Below are 25,871 nucleotides of genomic sequence, written 5' to 3'. Positions count from 1 at the left end.
CTACAAGCACAGTTCTCCAACCTGTTAAAAGTTCAAAAATATCACCAACCAGCTGTTCAGGATGGGAATCGGGGGACTGGATTTTGAGCACACCCCCCCCCCAAGCAATGCTCTTCAGACTCTTAGGCTACTTCTACACAATCCCCTTTATTCAGTGTACCATGTGCTGCTCACTTTCTCCAACCAACAAATTGCAATAAAAATAAAAAGAAAGAAAAAATGTCAATGTAGATGTTGAGTACTGCAAAAATATACTCATTTGGCATCAGACGGTATTGGTCCTTCTTTCCCAGCATTAGTTGTGTGTCCACCAACAGATACTTTTTAAAAAAGAAAAAAAAGTCAGTGTATGCTGTCATTTTTATTTTTGTATTCTAAATAAGGGCTCTTTTGAAAGCAAATACAGTGGTACCTCGGTTTATGAACACAATTGGTTCCGGAAGGCTGTTCATAAACTGAAGTGTTCATAAACTGAAGCGAACTTTCCCATTGAAAGTAATGGAAAGTGGATTAATCCGTTCCAGACGGTCCACGGAGTAACCGTTCATAAACTGAAGCGAACTTTTCCATTGAAAGTAATGGAAAGTGGATTAATCCGTTCCAGACGGGTCCGCGAAGTACTTAAACTGAAGCGTTCATAAACTGAAACATGGGTGTAATTGGTTCCGGAAGTCTGTTCATAAACTGAAGTGTTCATAAACTGAAGCGAACTTTCCCATTAAAAGTAATGGAAAGTGAATTAATCCGTTCCAGATGGGTCCGCGGTGTTCATAAACCGAAAATTCATAAACCGAGGTGTTCATAAACCGAGGTTCCACTGTACCTAGCAGAATAATACACATTGTTAACCTACTACTCAATGTATCCCTCTAGCCAGTTTCTGATCTTCCTGTATGGGAAAGATGGGTCTCCTTATTAATGTCTTATCTAGGAATAACAGAAGCCACTTCAAGTTACAGAAGTCATTGTTGGCATTTTTTTAAAAGTGAAATTAGCATGTAGAGTGTGTTTGCTCATAATATAGGATTGGATCCTGGAATAAATTAATTGAACCTGTCCTGTTGAAACCAGTAGGACAAGTTAGTAAAGATTTTAATGGGAACTAAATGTGATTCACTTAGTTTGTATCCATTATACTGTTTGCAATAAACATGAAAGTAAAATCCCACCCATACATACGTTTTAAAATCTGAAACTTTTTGCTCACTGGGCTTTTTATCTTGGATATCTCTGATATCATTGTACCTCCAAAACAGGGATCCATTTCATTCTAGAAACTCAAGACAATTTCTTTTGGCATTAAGTGTTTAAGATCTGGTTTCAATTAAAGATTCTTCAGTAAGCATCAGGCTTGAATGTTTTGCCTTCCCTCCACTTTGCATATGAGAGGAGGGGGAAGAGAGTGAAATATTCTGTTTTCACTTTAGAACAAACGCTGCTTCCTTGTTACATATGAATTTGGAACTGTGGCTTTTACTCACTAGTTAAACAAGGACCAAAGTTTGCCTTCAATTTCAAACATGGATAGAACAAACTTTGGTTCTCTGCTTTTACACATAATAGGGAACTGCATTCTGGTCTAAAGTGAAAGCTTTCACTCTCTTCTCATAAACAAATGAGAACAGAATAGGAGCAGACACGAATGAGGCCCACCTCAGGTCATTTCCTATAATTTAACTGATTTAGAATCTGAACCAGACCAGTTTCTCCATGGTCCTCGGAGTCTTGTCTTCAACTCAGTGATTCATAGAAAAATCAAATATAGCTTCTCCACCCCCACCCCAGTCAGTTAATGCTATGAGTTAAAAGTAAGATTGTGTTTCTCACATACAGAGCATCTCAGTCGATTCAGCCTTCAGTTCCTTTAAGACTTACTATGCTAAAAATTAATGTTCCAACGGCAGCATGTATTATTCGTAACCACTGCAAATACAGAGTTTACAGTTAGCAGTATGCAAAACCAAGAAAAGCAATTAGCACGTTGGTATTCAGACTGTTGCTGTGAAATAGGAAAATGCTGGGAGCAGCAGATGCCAGGGTTCTGGAAAGTCAGGGCTGGCACAGAACACAGCAAAGTATAGAGTGGGCACTCCAAAGAGTACCGATGCCACCATTATTTTGCAAGTGGGTGGCTATCAGGGCAAACAAGTGAAGGCATATGCTGCCTGAGGCAAACACACAATCTTACTGGTGATATTCAGCTGCGGCAGCTTCCAGCGAGATTTTACTGAACTCTCGTGAGATCTCACAGGAATCTGCAGCAGCAGCTGTGCAACTCTGCCAGGGGTGGGCAGCGCATCTGCAGGGGAACCACCCCATAGGACTCCTGCACAAAGTGGCTGCTTTTGATTTTCCTCATGGTTGGGCAGGCCCTGTGTCTGTGCTTGCTACATAGTTTCCTGCATGGATTCTCTGTCCTGGGGCAAAGACCATTTCAGGCCTATCCAGTGGGCCATTCAACCTCACTAGAGACTGAAGGAAACTTCCATCTAATTTCATTTGGCCTTGGGCTAATTTCAACAGCATTCCGCAAGAAATCTGTTCAGATCTTTGGCAGGAGCCACCTATCCTTCACCTTGTAAACTGCTGGGTGAAGAGGGGAAGGATGGCAGAAATATGGTCCCTCCTAGCAGTTTTTGTCTTTGCCCTCAAGGCTTTCACCACCTAACAGATTGCCCCTGAAATAACTCAGACCTTCACAGAAATAGAGCCCCCCATCCTCTGCCCTTAGCTGAACCAAAACCAAAACATTGCAGGTAGTTATTTCATTGCCATATTCAACTTTCCCTACTCGTTTCTTGATTTCTGGTGCCTGTGATACAGCCAGCCCCTTCCTCTGTTTAACACCCTTTATGTCCTAGGTCTCGGTGGCTCTATCATCAAGTGGCTCTCTTTCTAGCTCTCTAATCACTCGTTCAACTTTTCCGCTGAAGAAGCCCTTCCTCTGCTCTCCTCTGTTGTTTGGAGTCCCGCAGGGATCAGTCTTCAGTCCCCTGAGAGAGTTGCAAGCATTCTCTGTAGGCTTGCACTTTCCAACTGGCGACGGCATTGTTGCTGCCGCCCAGTGTTTTGCACAATTCCAGCTACAATAGCAGCCCCATTTATAGCTGAAGTAGATTTCCCCAGCAACTGAGCTGACTGTTGCATAGCCTGACACTGCTGTAGACCAACTCAGGCAGCCACTCCACTGACAAGCTGGGCTAAGAGGCCAGTTCTCCCTGCCGAGCCACTGCCTCCACCACTCCAGAGGCACGGTTCAACACCTGCCACACGCACTTGAATGTAATTCAATCGAGCTTCACAATCTTCCCTATGTAAATCAGAAGCTGAATATGGCACTAAGTCTGCCCTGACCTCCACCCAGATTAGGGAGTGCGGGAGGGGAATGCACACAGGTGAGAAAAGTTGTTGTTCTTTATTCATCTACATGCCACCCTTCAACTGAAGATCACAGGGTAGTTCACAACATAAAAATACAAAATGTGAACACAAAGTACATAATAAAACAAGCAAATAACTCCCCCTCCCACAAACACATTTAAAAGGCCACAGAGTCTTAATCAGCCAAAGGCTTGGTTATAGATAAATGTTTTTGCCTGGTGCTTAAATACTGTATATATAATGAAGGCACCAGGTGAGCCTTGCTGGGGAGAGCATTCCACAAACAGGAACCATTGCATAAAAGGCCCATTTTCATGTTGCTATCCTCTGGACCTCTTGTGGAAAAGGCACATAAGAACGGCCTCACATGATAACAGGGTCTGGGTCCATTCATATGGGGAGAGGCATTCCTTGAGGTAGTGCAATCCAGAGCCATTTAAGACTTTAAAGGTCAAAACCAGCACTTTGAATTGGGGCTGATAGCTAATTAGCAGCCAGTGCAGTCAGGCCAGGATTGGTGTAATATGCTCAAACTGTCTTGCCTCAGTGAACAACCAGGATGCCAAACTCTGCACCAGCTAAACGTTTCCTCTCTTTTCCATTTTTTTTAAAATTAATTTTATTTTTTGGTTTACAAAAGTATGCACATTGTCTCTCCTCAGGTTGTAAGGTCTTTTCTATATATCAGTTACATATGATGTGAGACATTAGCGTTTTATTCATAATAAGTCTGGGGAAGAAGAAAAGGAGGGAAGAGCAGAGAAAAGTGGTAAACTTTCATTCTTATACATAGTGTGTATGTGGGGTTTTTATGTCAGCGTCATTTGGGTAGCATCTCTTTCTGTTTTTGGATGGGGAATCCCCAACATAGAATCATATTACATCGCCAACGAAGTAATATGATCCCATATATTTTAGAAGACGAAACATTGGGTCCATTTGGAGAAAGACACCATTGAAAACACCCCACAACAGCATACCCCACAACAGCATACAGTTTCATACAGTGCATGGTAGAAAAAAGTAGGCAAACTGTCCCCAGCCCCACTAACACACACACCCCCCGGGCTCATCACCCACTATTCCAGCACAAAACCTCCAAACCAAAGGCCTACACCATCTAAAAGACTTCTACAAAAAAACTTCAACAAAGACAAGCCAACACAAGAAATACAAACTAGGAGACACCCAAATTCCCTGGCTAACACACTACAGTAGCTGAAGTTTCTGAACCGTCTTTGGAGGCAGCCCTATGTATAACACATTGCAGCAATCTAACCTAGAGTAAGGTTACCAGACATCCCCGTTTCCTGTGGACAGTCTCCGGATTTACAACTCAGTCCCCATACAAAATCAATTGAAGTTGAAAAGTATCCCGCGATTCATTGAAAAAAATCTGGTAACCTTAACCTAGAGGTTACCAGAGCATAGACAGCAGAGGTTAGGCTATCCCTCTGCAGCAGCCTGAGGGTGATGAACACAGAAATGGAGAACTGAGACGGAAAGGGAATTCCTCCAGATGAAGGTAGGAAATAAATGAGGGAAGAGCTGCCTACTTCCCCAGAAAGGATTGCGATTTTTCACATTCAGACACAATGTGGACCAAGATCCTACCTGAGACCCCCTTCCAAGGGAAAAACAAAGCCTGATTGGGCGGAATCAAAAGCAGTTGCAGTATAATTCGGAGGGAAAGGCTAGCGCACAAGAATTAAGGTACCTGAGTCGTCTTTAAACTTCAGTGAGAGGGGAACCAATACCAGGAAGGAGGGGAATGAAACAAGCTTGGAGGGGATGCAGACAATAAAACGCAAAGGGGTTATTTACTTCAAAAAGTAAAATGTTTTACTTACCATTGATTGCAGGATAGCACAAAGACATCCATAAAGGATCATGACGGAATACAAAATTATCAGTATTCCTGATGTGATCGTAAGGTCACACTAAAGAAAAAGAAGAGAGGTATGAGCACTTCCTGCCATGCAGATATGATAAGAACAGAAATTTGTGAATGGGGAGGTTCTCCACCCAACCCATAGAATAGACATTCACTAATGAATTTTCAGGTGTTAATACATTTTCTTATGCTATCCTGCAAAGTATCTCAAGAGGTATAGCTCAATACTGTATAACATTATTCTTGTTTATAAAACCCAGTAAAAAAAAAAAAACTTTCAGCATGGAAAAAACACACACAAAGTGGATGAAATAAGGGAGAACATTCCAACAGCGGAAAAATCCCTCTGTTTCAGTAGTCTGTTGATGCTTTACCAGAAGGATATATCATCTGAATAATACATCTTAATTTTACCACTTAGGAGGAGAATCTTGTGGGAAATAAAACAAATTTTAACATGTCATACACACGGTTACTATTTATTAATATGCCAGTGTTTAGATAAGATGAAGTAGCCATACATAATAATACAGTAAATCAGAAAACTACTTTTAAGAGCTAATCGACTTAAAATTACATCTAGCCTTTCAGTGTTATGAGATACAAAATACAGAGAACCATATTATCTGGTCAAATTTGATTTCCTGAACCACAACAAGGTCAGATAACCACAGAAAAATGAGCTCCAAGCAATTTTTTATATCTTTCTTTTACAACTGAAATCTGGCCCCTTCTGTGTTACTCCATGTAAGGGTGACTCCCTACAGGGAGCCAGCCCCCATCATCCTAACATCCACCTCGCCAAGCACGGAGCAGCAGTGGGTCTGAAGCAGCCAGGGGGGGAGGGAGAGACTCGGAGGGAGAGAGCAGCCAGCATGCGGAAGGATGGGAAAGCTCAGGGGAGGAGAGATGTAGGCAAGGGCTCCAGGATGCTGGAGAGCCATTACACCACTTTGACCAGGAGGAGGCTGAGAGGGCATTGCTCCTTCCGGTGCAAGAGTTAAGGAGAGCACCGTGACGCAGGTCAAGGGGGAGGCGTTTTGGGGTGCCCCGACTACTTTGCTGGCGTAGGAACAGATGTACGCCATTGCCGGATTCTGGTTCAGGCTGAGAGGTCATGTGTTAAGCTATCCCTGCAGTGTAAATACTATGCACAATAAAAGTCTTTAAAGACAAACTGGACTCAAGCAGAGTTACTCTAGAGTAGCCGCGACGACCCTCTGACACTCCCTTTCCACAATTTAAGAAGGATATTGGCAAGCTGGAACATGTGCAGAATAGGGTGACCAAGATGACTAAGAGTTTGGAAACCTAAATGTATGAGGAACGTTTAAGAGAGTTGGGTAGTTGAGAAGACTGAGAGGAGATATTATAGCCATCTTCACATATCTTAAAAGGGCTGTCATATGCAAGATGGTTCCGACTTGTTTTGTCCAGCTCTGGAGGTAGGACCCAAACCAATGGATTCAAGTTACAAGAAAGGAGATTCCGACTAAACATCACAAATATATTTCTAATTAAACAGTAGAACAGGCTCCCACGAGAGGTGGTAGACTCTCCTTCATTGGAGGTTTTTAAGCAGAGTTTGGAAGGACATCTCTCATGGATGCTTTTGTTGAGATTTCTGCATTGCAGAGGGGTTGGACTAGATGATATTCAGAGAGCCTTCCAACTCTACAATGTTATGATTCTATGTGAGCATTAGCTATAACTCTAATAAAGATAAGAATGTATGTATCCAAAATCTTACTAACGGAGCAATTATGGTAATAAACTCATTTAGACCACATACAAGCAGCTATGCTGCGGCATACAAACAATTACACTGGTACCTCCAGTTGCGGATGGGATCCGTTCCAGAGCTCCTGTCGGATCCCAAGGTTTCTGCAACTGGAGGGACCGCTTCTGTGCACGCTGTGGTAGAGCACTTCTGCGCACACATGCATGGCAAAAACGCATAAATATACTTCCGGGTTTGCCGCTTACGTATCCCGAAGTTTGCGTAACCGGAGGGATAAGTAAGCGGAGGTACAACAGTAGCATCACTATTTTCTGGGGGGATACAGGGGTACGCATACCCCTAAACATTTTGTGAATCTAAGTTTGGCCACACTGAGGGGCAGTATTTCAATATGAGTAGGAAAATGAGAGTACCGTAAACATTTTTTTAAAAAGCACTACACACACACACACACACACACACACACCACACATACATACATACACACACACACACACACACACACACACACACACACACTATGTAGCCAAGCTTGCATCAAACAAGCTTGCTTGTCAAGAAAAAATAAAACAAATAGTGAGAGAATTAAAAAAGGAATGCAAGATGGCTTATGAAGGAGAAAAGGAGCAGTACTGTATAGCAAAGGAAAAGAAAAGAAAAACTAAAGTACAGTGACCAGATTAAAAGAAAATAAATAATTTACAGTGCCGTTCCAAAAATATAAAAACAAAGCACTTCCCAATAAATTTGTTTTATTATTATGTATAGCGTTTCTCTCATATTTATGTTTTACTATTAAAATAGTTTTTCAGGTTTTCCTTAACCAATCAGTTACAGTAGGGGAGCTTCTATTTTTCAATTTTTGTGCAATACACTGTTTTGCTGTTGTTAGTAGTGTAGTAATCAGCTGTAAATCGGTATTAATTTACTTCAGAATAAAGAATCAAAAGGAGAATTATTTTAGGATTTCTTGGAACATCATAGCCTCTACTTGATTCCAGCACAACTATTTTAATCTGGACTGTAGGCAAAAAAATAAATAAATTCAATGACCACTGATACATAGTGACAAGAATGATATATGTTCCTAAGTGTCAATTTGCGTTACTGATCTTTCATTATGCCAAAATATATATTCACACACTAACAGTATTTTTTTCAAATGACAGAGCAAAACTATTTTTAATTCTGAATTAGTGATTAATTTATCAAATAGTAGGTTAAGGCAGTTAAGAAATGATTGCTTACTTTTTTCTGAAGAGTAAAAGCAGCAAGTATAAGTGTCACAGTCGCAGAGGCACCAACTGACCACATAATTGCATCAGCATCAAAGAAACTAAATGCCAAGGATAGATAATTGTTAATGTGAAATGTGATATGCCTATTACACCAGTACAGTCAATTCAATTTATTGATCAACTACTTACGCTGCAATTGATCCAAGCAACATACCCTCACAAATTGTCTAAAAATAAAAAATAGAAATAATTATATGCAAGTGGAAACACATTATTATTATTATTATTGCGTAACATCCTCTCCATTTATTCAGCCTAGGAGGTTCTCCAATAGTGTACAGAATTCAGTGTACAGAATTCCCCTACCTTGCTATTTCCCAACCAACAAACCTAGACACTTAATGGGGGATCCACCTGGGGATGAGGTTGTTATTGTAATAGTTGCTGTAGCAACTTTGTAAAATGATGCCACGCAAAACTGAATAGTATACAAAGGAACTGTGCGGGTTTTGCTATAACTTATCCCAAGTTATCTTAGGTTTCAGTTTTGTATTGGTGCTCCTGAGAAACCCTTCATTCCATGCACCAATTCATAAAACTACTTTGGTTCCTACTAACCTTACCGTTAACTTCATACAGTAGCACAGTGACTGAGCAATTTCCAGTCCAGAGGGCAATCCCATCTGCAGAAGCCTTGAACTAAATCCAGCTGATTTAAAGGTAATTTACTTCTAAGTACATCTTTAGAAGGGAATGTTCGTCTTCTCTGAAAGGCGTTTCTTACTGGGAATTAGGATGCACTCAAGTGGGATTACGTTCCTCCTATTGCTCAAAAGCAGAAAATGATGTCGCACCAAAGGAAGTTGTCTAGTTCTCCTCCCCTGGAATCTGTACTTGCATCTGTCTAAGCATCTGTCTGTGCTGCCTAATGCTAAATGTGAATAAGACAAAAACATCATCTCAGCTTTTACTTTTCCCTGTCAAAGGGGCATAGAACCTGACAAATATCTTACCACAATACTTTGTTAGAGAACCTAGATGCAACCCAGTGCAGGGTAACCTAAATACTGTTGAGTTCCTGTTGCGATAGTTAGAGAAACAGAAGTTAATGTGACTCACCTGCACCTTAATCAATACAGTAGGCAGGCAATCAGCTTTGGCAGAAACCCTTAAGAGCAATTGAATGCTTAAATGGGAGGAACTTGTGTTACTTATATTTGCCTTTGGAAGCCAGGGCTAAGGAAGCTGTGACGGATTGGGCTGGTGGGCAAAAGAACTCCAGGGTGCAGAGAGTTAAACCCCAACCTCCTGGATAAATGACACATTCCATTCCTGAGGGGCGGGACTGCCAGGAGTTGAAAAGGAATGGGAGGCAGTTAATTCGGAGGAGAGGGTTGTTGGAGCGAGGGAGAGTGTGGGTAGGCGTAGGAGATCTTAAAGTGTTCTGAAGAGTTTAATTAAGTTATATTATCTAGCCATTGTTAATTGAAACTAAGAATATGATCTAAGAGCCTGTACACATGAAACCATTACGCGTTTAAAAGACCTCTAGTAATAAAGCTTTCTTAAATGTTAGTGGATGTGCTTAGTTCAGGGGTCCCCAGACTTACCGTGCGGCGGGCCGGAGGGCAGGGGAGTGCGCGCGCAGCGGGCCGGAGGGCGGGGGAGTGCGCGCCCGTGCGCATGCGCACACGCACGCGGGCGGGGAAAAAATCGCCGAAAATCGCTTGTGCGCATGCGTATGGGCCTCCCCCGACCCGGAAGTGCACCAGAAATGACCTCTTCCGGGTCGGGAGAGGCCCATACGCATGCACACAAAGGATTTTCGGCGATTTTTTGCCGATTTTTTAGATCGTTGCTGCGCCGCGCGCCGCGAGAGCGGGCGGCGGCAGCGGGCAGCGGGGGTCGTCGCGGGCCGGATTGGACGGCCGATTGGGCCGCATCCGGCCCGGGGGCCGTAGTTTGGGGACCCCTGGCTTAGTTATTCCATCTGGGTATCTAAACTCACAGAAGTGGTGGCTCAGTAGAGGACAAAACTTACCTCGGGGATAGAGGCGACAGTTTGTGTCCTAGAGTTATACTGAGGAGGCTTAGGAGGGTAACCTGGGGTGCCACAAAGTTGCCAGAGTGGAAAGGGCAAACCTTTGCAGTGGGGAATCAAACTGAGTGAGACCCTTTACTGTAGGCAGGAGGTTATTCCGTCAAACAGCCTAGAGTTTATCAAGATACCAGGCCACGTAAGCTGGAAGACTCTCTTTACTAAGGAACCCAAGTAACAGGGGTTTATTTTAAGGCGGCAGGAGAAGTGGGGGGTGGTGGTTTCACCCCTGGATTCCTGTGGCGCATTTTTAGTATTAGAGAGGGAGGACCTTTTTTCGTTACAGAAGCCCTGTGAAGCTTCTGCCATTGGCGAAAAGACTATATGCTTCCGTAGGATCCACAGAAGCTAAGGAGAGCTTCTACTACTGTCTTGATGCTTTCCATGTGTTTGCTCACTTAAACAACAAAGAAAATTAAGTAAACACCCTAAAGTTTCCTGGCTATGTACCTGAAATCTGACTGCTGGAATAGATTTATGTGCTCACTATCCTGCAATCAGAGGTGAGATAACATTCATAATTTACACCAATTAATTTGGGTAACAACCTGCCTGAATACTATGAAATCGTCAAGTTATCTGTGAAAGAAGCATCTCCAGCTAGGTGAAAGAAAACTTCTCAAACTTTTGTGCACTGCAGGAATCTGTGCAGCACCAGCAATCTCAACATTTAAACTGCTGCGTAAAGGGACTGAAGGGACTAGCAAAAAGTGGGAGGATTCTTCTCCCCCTTAATTAGGATACATAGAAAGAAGCACCTTCCTGTCCTGGATTCTATTTTTTAAAAAGTCTTCAAAAACTCTCCAAAAGGACTACCTGTCAAAGAAAGGAATAAAAGTAAAATTATATTACATTTAAAGTATACATTACATTTATTACTGAACTGCCAATCTGTTGGCAGAAAAACAGAATAGCATCTAAGTTTGTATCTATCATCCTGTGCAAATCTTAAGTCACGTTACATTATTTTTTTTTAATAGAGAATTAAGCCCTACTAAAGGTCCAAATTCTGGATGTTCCTTAAACCCATGAACTGGGCTCAGCTGGTTAGAGCATGGTGCTGATAACACCAAGGTGGCAAGTATGATCCCTGTATGGGACAGCTGCACATTCCTGGCAGGGGATTGGACTAGATAATCCTCAGGGTCCCTTCCAACTCTACAATTCTATGAACTCCTGATTAAAAATAGGAGAGGCAAGGGCAAAAATGAGCTTCATTAAACAATATTGCTGAAATAAATTCCTCTAAATCTGACCCTTCATTATCCATCCTCAATATCCTGATGGATACAATAGGTTGTCAATCTGCAAATTGTATATAATGAAGTCTGGCTAGTTTCAATTGGGAAGGGGAAGCCCAAATTTGTGTTTGACCTTTAGCAACAGGGTAAGAATTCATATGAGCCACTGCGGTACAACTTAAATTCAGGGCTCCCTTGGGAAACAACTGACTTTGCCATGTGGGACTACTTTGGCTTTAATGCAGATGCATTCTGAATGGCAGGCTGATGAAACAGCAAGTTTAGCTGACAGATTAGAAAGCAAAGCTTCTTCTGTTTAAGTATATGTGCATCAAGCTTAACAGAGTAGAGGTAGAAAGTTGATGCCCAGTAAAGGTAAAAGGACCCCGGGATGGTTAAGTCTAGTCAAAGGTGATGATGGGGTTGTGATGCTCATCTCACTTTCAGGCCAAGGGAGCTGGCATTTGTCCACAGACAGCTTTCTGGGTCATGGGGCCACATGACTCAACTGCTTCTGGCACAACGGAACACCATGACGGAAACCAGAGTGCATGGAAACACTGTTTACCTTCCTAGCACCTAGCACAGTGGTACCTATTTATCTACTTGCACTGGCATGCTTTCGAACTGCTAGGTTGGCAGGAGCTGGGATAGAGCAACGGGACCTCACCCCATCATGGGGATTCGAACTGCCAACCTTCTAATCGCCAAGCCCAAGAGCCTCAGTGGTGCCCAGTATCAATGCATTGGTCTTGGGGTAGTGATTCATCAAACCCCCAAAAATCTGTCCCAAGGAAGATGCAAGAACTGGTTCAAGCCCCTCTTCCTCTTCCGATAAACCCTCCTAATACCTCTGTCCTGCTAATGTCTGGTGGAAACTAATAACTAGTGTTCTGTGGAGTCCAGCTGCAGACTCTGGTTTGCCCATCTACCCAGGTCTTTTGCACACCAGATCCAAAGCTGGCACTGCAACAGTCACTGTGGAGATGTGACCAGGCCTCTGGGAGTCTGGAACCTCTGCCTTCTCCTGCCTGCACCTCTTTTGCTACAGCAGGACAATTTAGGCTGTGTCTGGCAATGTTACTTTTGGACTAAAATTGACAGCCATGATCATGCACACCAAGTGGATGAGAGGCAGCCAACTGAAAACATCTGTTTTTCACTCTGGCACTGTACACTATCATGCTCACAGAGCAGGAGGCCGGGGAGGGAGACACACTGCTTTAGAAGAAAAGGCAGTGTTTCCTTTTTTAAAAGGCATTTGACTTATTACCTAATTATGCTTACTATGGAAGGCAGAAATGAGAGACAGAGAAAAACAGATGGAAAAGGTAAGCAAACAGCTGAAAAACAAACAGACTTTCCCCCTTTTTTTCTTATTTTCCTTTAATAAAAACAAACTTAACAATAAGAACACCAAATGGGAGAGCACCAATAGAAGATGCTGTTTAAACTGGCAGGCCCTGAGGAAATAACACAAGTTGAAAGGCAAAAACCACTTCAGATCAGGATAGTCCAAATAAATATATTAATTGTGTATATTAAATAATATTAACTATATTGCAAGCACTTTAATTTACGATGTGGAAATTTAATTCAGTGTGTGGCCCATGGGTTGTGTTGAAGTACTCTTGCAGCCCACTTGGTCTGAGAAGTTGAACCACCCTGCATTAGAAGCAGTAGCCAAGGGAACAGGGAATGCTGGGATGGGCTGCTTTGAGTGACGGCAGAAAACAAAACTGATACTTCAAGGGAGGAGGTCTGGACATTCTCCTTTGGAGTAACAATGACTCCTGCCTTTGAGCACTAGAAGGAACACAATTGACTTGGATGCATCCTAATTCCCAACAGAGAATCACAGTTTTACAGCCCATTGCAGTGGAACAGCTGGGCTGCAATATGACTCTAGCCCAGAGCTTTCCAAACTTTTTGAGCCAATGGGCATGTTTAGAAATTTGAGAAAATGATGTGGGGGTGCCAGTCACAAAATGGCTATGGTGCAGTGCATAGCATAGCAAAAGGTAGCCATTATATCTGAAAAGAGTAGAAAAACAGATAGACCGACAAAATGGTGCAGACAAGCCTCACCCAGAAGTCCTCCCCTATCAATGGGGAAAAGACACATCAGTCACCACCACATTTACGAAGAGACGCTCCCTCATGCTTTGTGGATTTTTTAAGGGAACATTTGCAGAGACTTTTCAAGGGTGCCATAGGAGGCACGTGTGGGCACCTGGGCACCCATGGGCACCATTTTGATGAACTTTGTCCTAGAAAGCTGGACAAAGCTGCATATAAAGTGTGCATAATAAACTTGTGCTTCCTCTCTTACATCATACTTCCTACCTTCTTCTTGGTAAACCAGATTCTAGATTGCACAACATGTAACAGGTTGAGAGAAAGCCTGTCTGGGGCAACAATGTTACAATTTGTACAATAAACCAGAGTTCTTTGACCTTGAGTCCCTAGGTATGTGGGACTTTCATATAACCAACAGGCTTAATTAATGAAGGGGTCGAGACCATAGAGTAAGTTGTCCTGCCAGGCTTAGCTAGGTCCTTCTCCCTTACCTTGGGAGGAACAGCTATCATGCCTTTGTTCTTCCCATTTAACCGTGTGAACGCTACCAGTAAGGATGTCTAAGCTAAATGCTCCAAGCTTAGACTGCAAAACTTAAGCAAGCAATGTTTCGTGTTTCTATACAAATCACTTAGAAATATTTACCACTTTAGAATCTAAGTTTTACTACCTGTCTTTTCTGAACAGTGCATGAAAAAGCACACGATTCCGACTTTTGAAAAGTTTGAAAGTGAACCATTTTTAACTTACCAAATGTGTGGTTGCTTTCTGTGCTAAGGGAAGGATTGAACTTTGAAAGGGGATATTTTAAAGGTCTAAAAGCCTATATTCCCACACTATACTTTGCTTTATATTTTGTGATTTTAAATCTCTGCTGGGGCTCTTACCGAAAAGTACTTGCCCCAAACCTGGATCTTCCCATCCAGGGATTTCTCCTTTTTATTATTTACCATATCTATTATTTTCCCATTTACCAAATTCAAACAACAAAACATTGTTAGACTACAACTGCCATAATCCCTGGCCATTTACTAAACTGGCTGGGGGTGATGGGAGCTGTAGTCTATTAACTTATGGGAATCCAAGGTTTAAGAACACTGCCCTAAACAGAACACTGCCTTCAAAAAATACTTACAAATATTAACAACATAATGACGTCCAGTGGGAATCGCCTGCGGGCTTGATCACAGCAGGCTATTGTAATAGCCAGCAACATGATTAATGGTCTAAAAACAAAACAAAAGCAAATGTTGCAGTTTTGCATGGTAAAATGCTCTAATTGCTACTGAAGAGCTTAGATTAAGTTACAAGATAAATTAACTTAAAACTGCATATTTTCTTGAAACCATGTTGATGTACATAGATGTTCAATCTGTTTGCACACATAATTGATACTACAAATAACATTTTTCCTGGTTTACATACACTGATTTTATAAAACATGTCTGTAAAAAAAATAATATACTCTATTGTAATTATTAAGCTATTAGATTTGATTTAATTGGCAGCTACATGTACTATACTTACAACATGGTATAACAAAACCATGGACGTCTTCGTACCCATATTTTAAGGTAGCTCCTGGCCAAAAAACCAAGCAAAAAGCAGTTACAGAAAGGATCCCAATGCAGAGAACTGGTAGTTTATTTATTATTTATTCTAACACACAATTCCCACACTCATGATATTTCATAACAGCCTTTAAAACAGCATTTAAAACAAAGCTAAAACAGAAGAAAGACATATATCAAATTAGAAGCAACCTTATTCAATGATATTATAGTCTAAATCAGGCATAGGCAAACTCAGCTCTCCATATGTTTTTGGACTACAACTCCCATCGTCCCTAGCTAACAGGACCAGTGATCAGGGATGATGGGAGTTGTAGTCCCAAAACATCTGGAGGGCCAGGTTTGCCTATGCCTGGTCTAAATGGTTGTCCTTTCAATGTGACTATTCCATAGGCATTAATTCCTATGAAAGGTTGTAGGTTTTCAATACATAGCTCTCCTGACCTGGGCTCAGGGACGGCACATCCCGTTTGACTGCTTGAGGCAAAGCAGGAAGTGCTTCTCTGACTGAGGTGGCAGAGATGAGAGGAATGCCTGCGAGGATGTAGCCTTGGGGGCTTCCACCAGCTGAGGCAGCTGCTTCCCTGGAAATCAGGGGGAGGCTGAATGATACACATTTTCTTTTTGTGGGATGTTATGGCTAGAGACACTCAGCACTAATATAGGGTTACGTGCCACCCCAATCTCCACAGTAGTGTGAGATTCTAGGGGTTCTTAGCACACTTTACCCAGGGTCCATGTTTCCTTTTGGAAATGAGGCAGAACGGAGACTATGGTGTCTTTATGATATAGGATTTATTTACACACATATGCAGTCTGAGCCTATGATAGAGGGGTTCCCAGCATTAGCACTGCAAAAGGTTCTTGCTTTTCCCATAAGTGCAGCAGCCTTGTATTCAAACAAACCCCAGCCATGGCTCTAACTCTGAGCAGCTTGCTGTGTTTAACAGACTGCATTTTTTCTCTCCTAGGTCAAATTTCAGCCCACTCCAATCCTAAACTCTACTCGCTATTGCATTTCAAAATGAAGTCTGAGCAGAGGGAGGGCCTTACCATCTGGCACAGCCTTTGCCTTCCTAATGGCATTCTTAATGGCTCATTACCTTCCCTTTGATTTTGGTTAATTGCTCATCTCCCAGGCAATTTCCTGAACTTGGGAAGGTAGTTTGGCCTTTTTTAAAAAAAAGATTTTATTAATCCAGTGTCTGGCAACTTTAACACTCCAAGCACTGATTATATCATAACACTTATTAGACTTGGGAATTTTGGCACCCACAATTCATAACAATATATTTTATTAGAAGACTGATACACTGTTTTCTTCACAGAAAGCAGTAATTCCTGTAAATATCCCTGTTAATAAAAAAAAACCCTGCCACAACACTTTATTGGTTAACCACAGTGCAAGAGAACAAAGGGGGGGAGGGGCTTTATGAAATCCACAAGTTCAGCCCTTTAGCCAAATTAGCCAAACCCCTCTAGCTCCCCTGTAAGTCAAGAACTAAACATGGATGGATCTAGACAGCCAGCCAAACAAAATAATACACAACCAGAGAGCAGGCTGCCCTCCTCAGCCAGGCTTGTAGTCACAGAAAGATATGACAAACAGATCCAGGCAGCTGGGTGACAGTGCTGTCAACTTTCCCTTTTTTGCGGGAAATTCCCTTATTCAGCACCCTTACTTTCATATCCGGGAGTTGACAGCCCCATAGGATTCCTTATCTTCAAATATGGGGGTTGACAGCTATGCTGGGTGAGGTGAGATGGGACAGAAGTAGAGGGTAAAATCATGGCTGCCATGTAGCCTCTTAACATAATAGGTGGGGGCATCATAAAAGGTATGGAATACATCCCCCTCACCCTAGTCCAAGCAGTGGTTACGATACCAAGTTTTGCCACAATAGAACAAACATGCAGCTCACCATGTTTCGACTGAAATTAATCGAAAGTGTGATTACTAAGATATACTTACCAGTAGACGAACGTGCAAATTATACCAAGGGTCAACCCCAGCTGAAGTGTAGACATAAGATATAATTTCCTGTAGAAAACTAGGGAAATGGTACAGATTATATGGGGTGAGGAGAAGAATAGATTACGGTAATCCATGGGTGTAGCCAGGATTTTTGTTAGACTTTGATTTTTTTGCGGGGGGGGGGGCAGAACCTACGTGATTGGTCAGTTAGTTAAGTATTTCTATTGTTTTACTTGAGTAGTGTTTTGCTTGATCTTGGGGGGGGGGGGCAGAAGACAATGGAGCTATTTTAATGGGTTAAATATTTTATTAACATTTGCATGCTTTTCCATTGCTTCTCAATATGCATCTGAAGGATTTTCAAAACTCCAAAACAAGTATTTATTGAGGTTTTTTAAAATCCCAGATATTAAAAACACTACTCCAAGGAGACCAAAGCTACACATACTGTGTATTTTACTAAGTTAAGGAGTCTGTATCCATCTGGAATTATACATGCAGTATTAATCATTTATGAATGGGCAACAGTTACAACTAAAAGTAGCAGTGAAACCCAGGATTAACTACCAATGTGCTGAAGATGGACTCAAGCCCTTCCTACCTATTGCAACAGATAGAGTGCATCTGTAATTCTCCATATGTAAGACACTTTTACATATATGTGGTAGTGCTCTTGAACAGAGAGGATCAAATGTTTCCTGTTGTGCCACCACCTTTCATCCTCACCTCATCCAAACGGAGAATACATTATATACTGTATATTGCCAGTATCATAGAATCATAGAATTGTAGAGTTGGCAGGGATCCTGAGGATAATCTAACCCAACCTCTTGCAATGCAGGAATATGCAGCTGTCCCATACAAATATATTGTATTAAAGAGAGCAATCCAAAATCACAGCCAGGACCAGCAAGGCAGAGCATCATGACAGATCAACAGCTGCATCCAAAGTATTGCCACTTGTGCCAGCTAGAATGGAAAAGGGTGGGAGGGGGCAGTGATTGCCTACTTTTGCAGGATGCAAATAAGGCCCCTTTCTGGGAATTGGACTGGCTTTAGATGCAGTAGCTCAACCAACCGTTCCTATAACACCCTGTCTTGGGGGGCTTATCATAGAATTGTAGAGTTGGCAGGGATCCTGTGGGTCATCTAGTCCAACCCCATGCAATGCAGGAATCTCAACTAAAGCAGAATGATGCAGAGTTCTACCTTATCCTAATCCAGTGCAGATCAGGGGTTAGCACGACTGTTATTACCTTTAAAAAAATCTATTCCAAAAGAATCGGTTCCTCAGCATCAACTATATTGTACCAGCCATTGGCCTTGACCACTTCAAGTCAAATTTTCATCTAAAATTTCCATTAGGCAAATTGCATTGAAATAATAAAATTCAAAATATTTTTCCAGTACAATAAAAAACTACACGGATCTGTTATCTGTTTAAGAATCTCCTACGTATTTTAATGGGCCTAATCCTTTCCATTTCTAACATATTACTGCAGTTTAGCATCCTTATTGTTTTTTAATTGTAAATTGAAAATACAATCTTTGAATAATCTTCCTAACAATGCTATACTAGTCACTATGGATGTGGAATCTCTGTATACCAACATCCCGCACAATGATGGTTTACAACAGGGGTCAGCAACCTTTTTCAGCCGTGGGCCGGTCCACCGTCCCTCAGACCTTGTGGTGGGCTGGACTATATCTGGGGGGAGGGGAATTAACAAATTCCTATGCCCCACAAAGAACCCAGAGACACATTTTAAATAAAAGCACACATTCTACTAATGTAAAAACACCAGGTAGGCCCCACAAATAACCCAGAGATGCATTTATTCCACTCATTCCACTCATGTAAAAAGAAGCTGATTCCTAAACCATCCGTGGGCCGGATTGAGAAGGCGACTGGGCCACACCCGGCCCACGGGCCTTAGGTTGCCTACCCCTGGTTTTCAAGCTATAAGGAACACCATTTCAGATAAAATTGCAGCGGACTGTGCTACCAAACTCTGCCATTTTGTCCTTACCCACAACAACTTCAAATCTGGTGATGACCTGTTCCTCCAGTTCAGCAGCACAGCAATGGGCCCCACAGTATGGCAACATCTTCATGGCAGATTTAGAACAACGTTTCCTAAACTCCTACCCACTCAAACCTCCCTTATACCTGCAATACATTGACGATATTTTTATTATCTGGACACATGGTCAACAGACCCTGGACACCTTCCACCAGACATTCAATGACTTTCACCCCACCATCAACCTAACAATGAACCAATCTATGCAAGAAATACATTTTTGGACAGTACTATAATAATACAGGTTGGCCTATAGACACAACCTTATACCGTAAACCAACAGACTGACAAACATATCTACATGGTTCTAGCTACCATCCCAAACTTCCCAAACAATCCATTGTATATAGCCAGGCCCTACGTTACAGCCGCATCTGTTCCAACTCTACAGACAGAGACTCTCACCTAAGAGATCTACAGCAAACCTTTTTAGAACGAAAATATCTGCCTGATGAAGTTAAACAACAGATCAATAGAGCCAGACTGATACCCAGAGATAACTTGCAGCAAGACAGACCCAAAAAAGAAAATAACAGAACACCACTAGTAATCACATACAACTCCCAAGTTAAAACAGTTCAACACATCATCAGAGACCTACAACCTCTCCTAGACAATGACAGTTCTCTTTCTCAAGCTCTGGGAGGAAGACCTTTCATTACCTACAGACAGCCACCCAATCTTAAACAACTTGTCACCCACAATAATACAACAACCAGACTTAACATGGACACTGGTACTGGAGCCTGCAATAAACCCAGATGCCAACTTTGCTGCCACATACACCTGGACAACACCATTACTGGCCCCAACAACATCAAACATACCATCTCAGGACTATTTAATTGCTCTTCTGCTAACATTGTATATGTCATCAAATGCCAACAGTGCCCTTCAGCTCTCTATATTGGACAAACAGGCCAAACCCTATGCCAAAGGATAAATGGACATAAATCTGACATCAGGAATCACAAGACAGAGAAACCAGTAGGAGAACACTTCAATCTCCCAGGACATTCTATACAAGATCTCAAAGTAGTTGTCATATTACAAAAGAATTTCAGAAATATTCTGGAAAGAGAAGTTGCTAAATTGCAACTTATTACCAAACTTAAAACCGTGGAGAGACCTGGTCTGAATAGAGACATTGGATTCTTATCTCATTATACATGATAAAGCTATTTTTAGCCATCTCACCCCTTGCTTTTTCCTGCAAGACCAATTGCAGTCGATAACAGTCGTCAACCGGTTTACCACACCTATCAGCCAATCACCCATTCCCACCACCCTTCTGAGTAATACCCCTCCCCACCTCTCACTATATATTAGGGTCTGATGACTTCTGTTTCAGTGTATCTGAAGAAGTGTGCATGCACATGAAAGCTTGTACCAATAACAAACTCTCTAAGGTGCTACTGGAAGGAATATATTTTATTTTATTTTTAATTGTTCAGTTAAGTTTACCAGAATCTATTATTGAAATGTCTATTACCTTAGAATGCCAATTCTAATCTAAAGGGGAGAAAAGCAAAAGGGATCTATTATTAGATCTACATATATTCTGTGCCTGAACAACAATGCAAGCAATTACTTTGCGCTCCTTCCTGTACTCTCTCATCGTAAGCCCTTGGACAGAAACTGTTGTCACTTACGTGTGCAGACAGCTCTGTCAGAAAATGGACCTTCTTCATCAATGGATGTCATGGCTCGCCGTCTTCTTTGTGATGACCGTGTACCTCTTGGACGCCTGTGTTGTGACCGAGATGATTTTGCTCTTCTTACTTTTGTTGGATGCTCCTCGAGAACAGGGGGAGGTTCTTCAACAGTCCTTTCCTGATTACTAGAAGGTGGAGGTTCTGTCTCTGCAAGCAGTATTACTGAGTTTGTACCTTGTGGAGAATCTTCACCAGAATGTTGGTATTTGAGGCATAATATGTCTCCACAAAATGCTAACTGGTAGATTATTCTCCATCTTGGGTAAATATATTCGAGTTACACCTTCAGATTAATATCAAGAAACCTTTTAGTCAGTGGTTTTTGCAGGTGAAGCACAATGCCAAGCTCATTGACTTTTAATTCAATGGGTCTTGTTCTCTAATAAATGTGTTGAGGATGATAGTCTTAAAAAACAGAAGAAACCTGTAGAAAAGCACCGGGAAATATGTGGCCTTCCAGATGTTTGACTCCCATTGGCCATTTTGGCTGGGTGTTAGAGTCCAACAATGTCCGGAGGGTCACAAATTCCTCACCTGCTTTAGAACGAAGTGGTGATGGAGGGGGTGACAACTTTCCTTTATATTATTGTTAAAATACCAGCCCCACTGAGAGGACTACCATAAAAGAAACTACAGGAAAATACTGTTGAACAAAACATATCATATCCTTCATTTTTAGTGCACTCTTTTATTTTTTGTGGACCACCTAGAGGACTTTGTTGAATAAACCAACTATGAACCTAGAGAACAGTGGCTAGAAGTACTTCCTTGTTGATCAGGCAAGAACAAAGGGCCAGGTTCCTGATATTTATTTCTTACCTGACCATTTGAATGTGCCTGCCTATCAAAAAGCTCAACCACAAACACCACTCCCTGCAGCCTGAAAGTGTCTACAAGCAAGCCCTGTGTGCATTTAGGTCCATAGGGCTCGTCACCTAGAGCAGGCACCCCCAAACTTGACCCTCTAGCTGTTTTGGGACTACAACTCCCATCATCCCTAGCTAACAGGACCAATAGTCAGGGATGATGGGAACTGTAGTCCCAAAACAGCTGGAGGGCTGAATTTGGGGGTGCCTGACCTAGAGTCTATCCTCAGTTCCTGATATATGCCTCAAATATTCCAGGTCAGCCCATCTGCCCATAACACTATATATAAGACTCCTACTCCTTTCATGACAATACTTTGCAGACAGGTATTGGGATAGTAGTGGGAAGATAGCCGGCTATCAAAGCTGTTCACCTCTCAAGGAACTAACCCAGCTTTCCATGCTGTGTTTGCCCTCAGGCTGTATTGGATGTCATGGTTCAGCCAAGTCAGATCCTGCTCCCACAGCTGCTCAAAATCTGTAGGGCAGTCTGGAACTCAGCCCATATGATCCTGTTTATAGGTGCTTCCACAGCCCAAGGGTGTATAGCAAGTTATTAAAAGAGCCTCCCTTTCTCTTAATGGGTCACAGTCTTCTACACACAAATATATATATATATACCGTATATTCCGGCGTATAAGACGACTGGGTGTATAAGACGACCCCCAACTTTTCCAGTTAAAATATAGAGTTTGGGATATACTCGCCATATAAGAAATACGACCCGGTGTATAAGACGACCCCCAACTTTTGAGAAGATTTTCCTGGGTTAAAAAGAAGTCTTATACGCAGGAATATACAGTATATATATATATATATATATATATATATATATATATATATATATATATATATGTGTGTGTGTGTGTGTGTGTGTGTGTGTGTGTATATATATATATATATATATATATATATATATATATATATATATATATAAAAGAAGTTGTGACAAAAAATAAGACTACAGAATCTAGGCACTACTTATATCTTGTTCTAAAGGAGATACTCCAAGGAAGATGGGGGGGGGGGGAAACATCCCCAAGTCAATCTGGACAGCATGAAAAAAATCATTCCTGGCTTTTCTATAAACTGAGATAATCCTGAAACAAAGGAGGGTAGGCTTCATCACCTGCCTGCACAAAATGCAGCCAAACTGATTTGGGGTAAGCCATCTATAGGCACCCAGTCCCACAAACCTCACTGTCAAATCTCGTAAGGGCTGGAAATCCAGATCTCACAAGATCTTGGGCTCATGCTCTTGTAACCCCCATGTCCGCAGAGACTGGCTATGACATCTATGAAGATTTCCCAGAAACATTGCTAAATGGGAGGGACTCAGTCATCTCCTCCAGACTTTCTTGCATATTTCCCTTATCACTACTATTAGGAGACTTACCCATTTTTGCACTTTGGATCCTAACACCCTTGCGCAATAGCCTGGTGTAACCACTTCTCGTTCAGAGGACTTCTGAAGCTAAGGGATTAAGGTAATGAAGAATAAAACTTTTTATCAAGTTAAAAATATGTTCTCTATTTATATAAATAGTTCCATAGAACTATATTTCTATAGTTCCCCCAGAGTGGCTGGGGGAACCTGGCCAGATGAGCGGGGTATAAATAATAAATTATTATTATTATTATTATTATTATTATTATTATTATTAGTTTTTTAGCATTTCCTATGGAGCCCCTGCATTAAAACTGATCTAAAATGGCTCTCCAGGGAATATCCTTCCTTGTTATCTAAAACTTATCTAAATCTGAATCCAAATAGTTAGAGAAGAGACTGATACAAAATATGGCAACTTGTCACTAGAGGTAAAGGTACCACTACTGTTAAGTAGTTTACTTTCTAACAATGAACAAAAGGGAAGAAAAAAGCTCTGCAGGCAAGGGGTGACATACTGGGCTCCTGAGCCCCACAGGGGTGCCGCAGAAATAATGTAGTTGGTCAAGGAAGCCGTGGACTCAAAAAGGTTGAAAACCTCTGTTTTAATGGACTGCCACTATTAAAAGGTAGGGCAGCATTACCTACCAAATATATAAACTAATACTCTGTGATAACTCAGTAAGGAAACTATGGCAACATGGCATCTAGAAGTTTCAAGAAACAGAATTCTAAAAGTGACAGTTGGCAAAAGGGAGCTCAAGAGGGTAGCACAAGAATAAATGAGATGGGGACAAGACTGGCCCCTTTCACCACTTGCTATGGCCATACCCGTGACCCAATGTTAATTCATTTTTTAAAAATTCAAAACATTTTCCAGCATCCCCCTCATCCAAATGAGCTCTAAGGCAGTTTACAGTAGGCATTGAAGTGGGGAAACTGTCTCTATTTTTTCAGTTGTCTCTACATGAATGTAAAGAGTATGGGAAACAAGCAAGGCAAATTTGAGCTCTTAATACAGGATCTAGCAGGCAATATGGAAAGCTGGTGGGATGAGACTCATGACTGGAATGTAGAAATTGAAGGGTATAACCTATTCAAAAGGAATAGACCAAAAGGAAAGGGAACATAACTTGGAACATGGAAGGCAGATTGAGAGTATAAGGGGGGAAAATGATAGAACACCAGTGACCTTACTGTGTGTGTCTGCTATAGAACTCCAGGCCCGACTGAAGACTTGGATGATAGAGTAGATTACCAAACATTCAAAAAAGGAGAGATATAGTGGTCATGGGATACTTCAACTTCCCCGATACCTGTTGTACAGTCCGACAAGTTCCTCAACTGTCTCACTGATAATTTGATGTCCCAGAAGGTGGAAGAAGTAACAGGTCCTTACCACCAGTGATTGATGAAGTAGAAGTACTGGGAACCTTGAGAGGAAGTAATCATAGGTTTCATTATACAGAGGCAATGGAAAGCTGAGTGTAGTCAGACTTGCACTCAGGACTTTAAGAAGGCTGATTTCAAAAAGTTTAAGGAACTACTGGGTGATATCCCATGGTCAGAAATACTAAAAGAGAAGGAAATCCAAAATGGATGGGAGTTTCTTAAAGGTAAAATATTGAAGGCACAAATGCAGACAATTCTAACAGGAAAGAAAAGTGGGAGGCAACTAAAGAAACCAGTGTGGCTGCATAAGGAGCTTACAGATGAGCTGAGATTTAAGAAGGCCATGTATAAGAAAAAGGGAAAAGGGAAAATCATGAAGGAAGAGTATACATGAGTAGCCAACAGCTGCAAGAGGAAAGGCAGGCAGGCTAAAGCTCAGAATGAGCTCAGGCTTGCAATTTTTAGAAATGGTTTCTTCAGCTATGCTGAGTAAGAGGCAGAAGAAGCAAGTACTAGGTCTTCTGCATGGAGAAGACAGAGAAATGCTGTTGGGTGACAGAGAGGAAGAACTGCTCAACACCTACTTTGTCTCTGTCTTCACCCAAAAGGAAAGCAGTGCCCAACCTGGTGATAACAGAATAAACAATGCAAGGAGGGAGCTGCAGCCCAAGTTAGGAAAAGAGGTGGTAAAGGAATGCCACCTTTTAGTAAGTATATTATTGATACACATTCAATATAACTTACTTCATTTTAAGTAACTATTATTTTTTGTTTCATTTCATGTACTTTATTACTTCCATTCATACTCTTTTTGTGGGTGAATTTAGAGTTTATGAAAAATATTGGATTGACAACCTTGGATTCTGAAGGTCATTACTGAGCTACACAACAGTACCAGTTTTCAGTTCTGTCCTTAAAACAGATAGGTGCCAGAGGGAGGGGTATTATTGGTTGTGAGGGTGTCTTCCTTATTTCAGTTTTATAGGTTGCTTTATACATTTTCACTGCAGTCTTTGGGTCCCCGTGAGCTCCAGGAGACCTCTAATTCAGAGTGAACACTATTAGAAGGCAATTAACTTGTTGCTGTTGGTTTTAGTGATTAGTAATGTTGGTTTTAGTTTTGTGTACCGTGTAATTTTATATTGTACACAGCTGTTTATTACAGAAGAGGAATGGAGCCTACAAACATAAATCCCCATGTTTTACACA

At 41.6% G+C, this 25,871-nt stretch overlaps 1 pseudogene; it reads right to left on the bottom strand.

Moving 5' to 3' along the window:
• Positions 1-83: 83 nt before the first annotated feature.
• LOC118091838 (protein lifeguard 1-like) lies at positions 84-23,283 on the bottom strand (annotated as a pseudogene).
• Between the last annotated feature and the right edge of the window lie 2,588 nt (positions 23,284-25,871).

The sequence above is a fragment of the Zootoca vivipara genome, chromosome 12 (assembly GCF_963506605.1).
Source record: "Zootoca vivipara chromosome 12, rZooViv1.1, whole genome shotgun sequence".
In the NCBI taxonomy this organism is placed as follows: domain Eukaryota; kingdom Metazoa; phylum Chordata; class Lepidosauria; order Squamata; family Lacertidae; genus Zootoca; species Zootoca vivipara.
The sequence above is the reverse complement of the archived record's forward strand: the minus strand, read 5'-3'. Positions and strand labels throughout refer to the sequence as shown.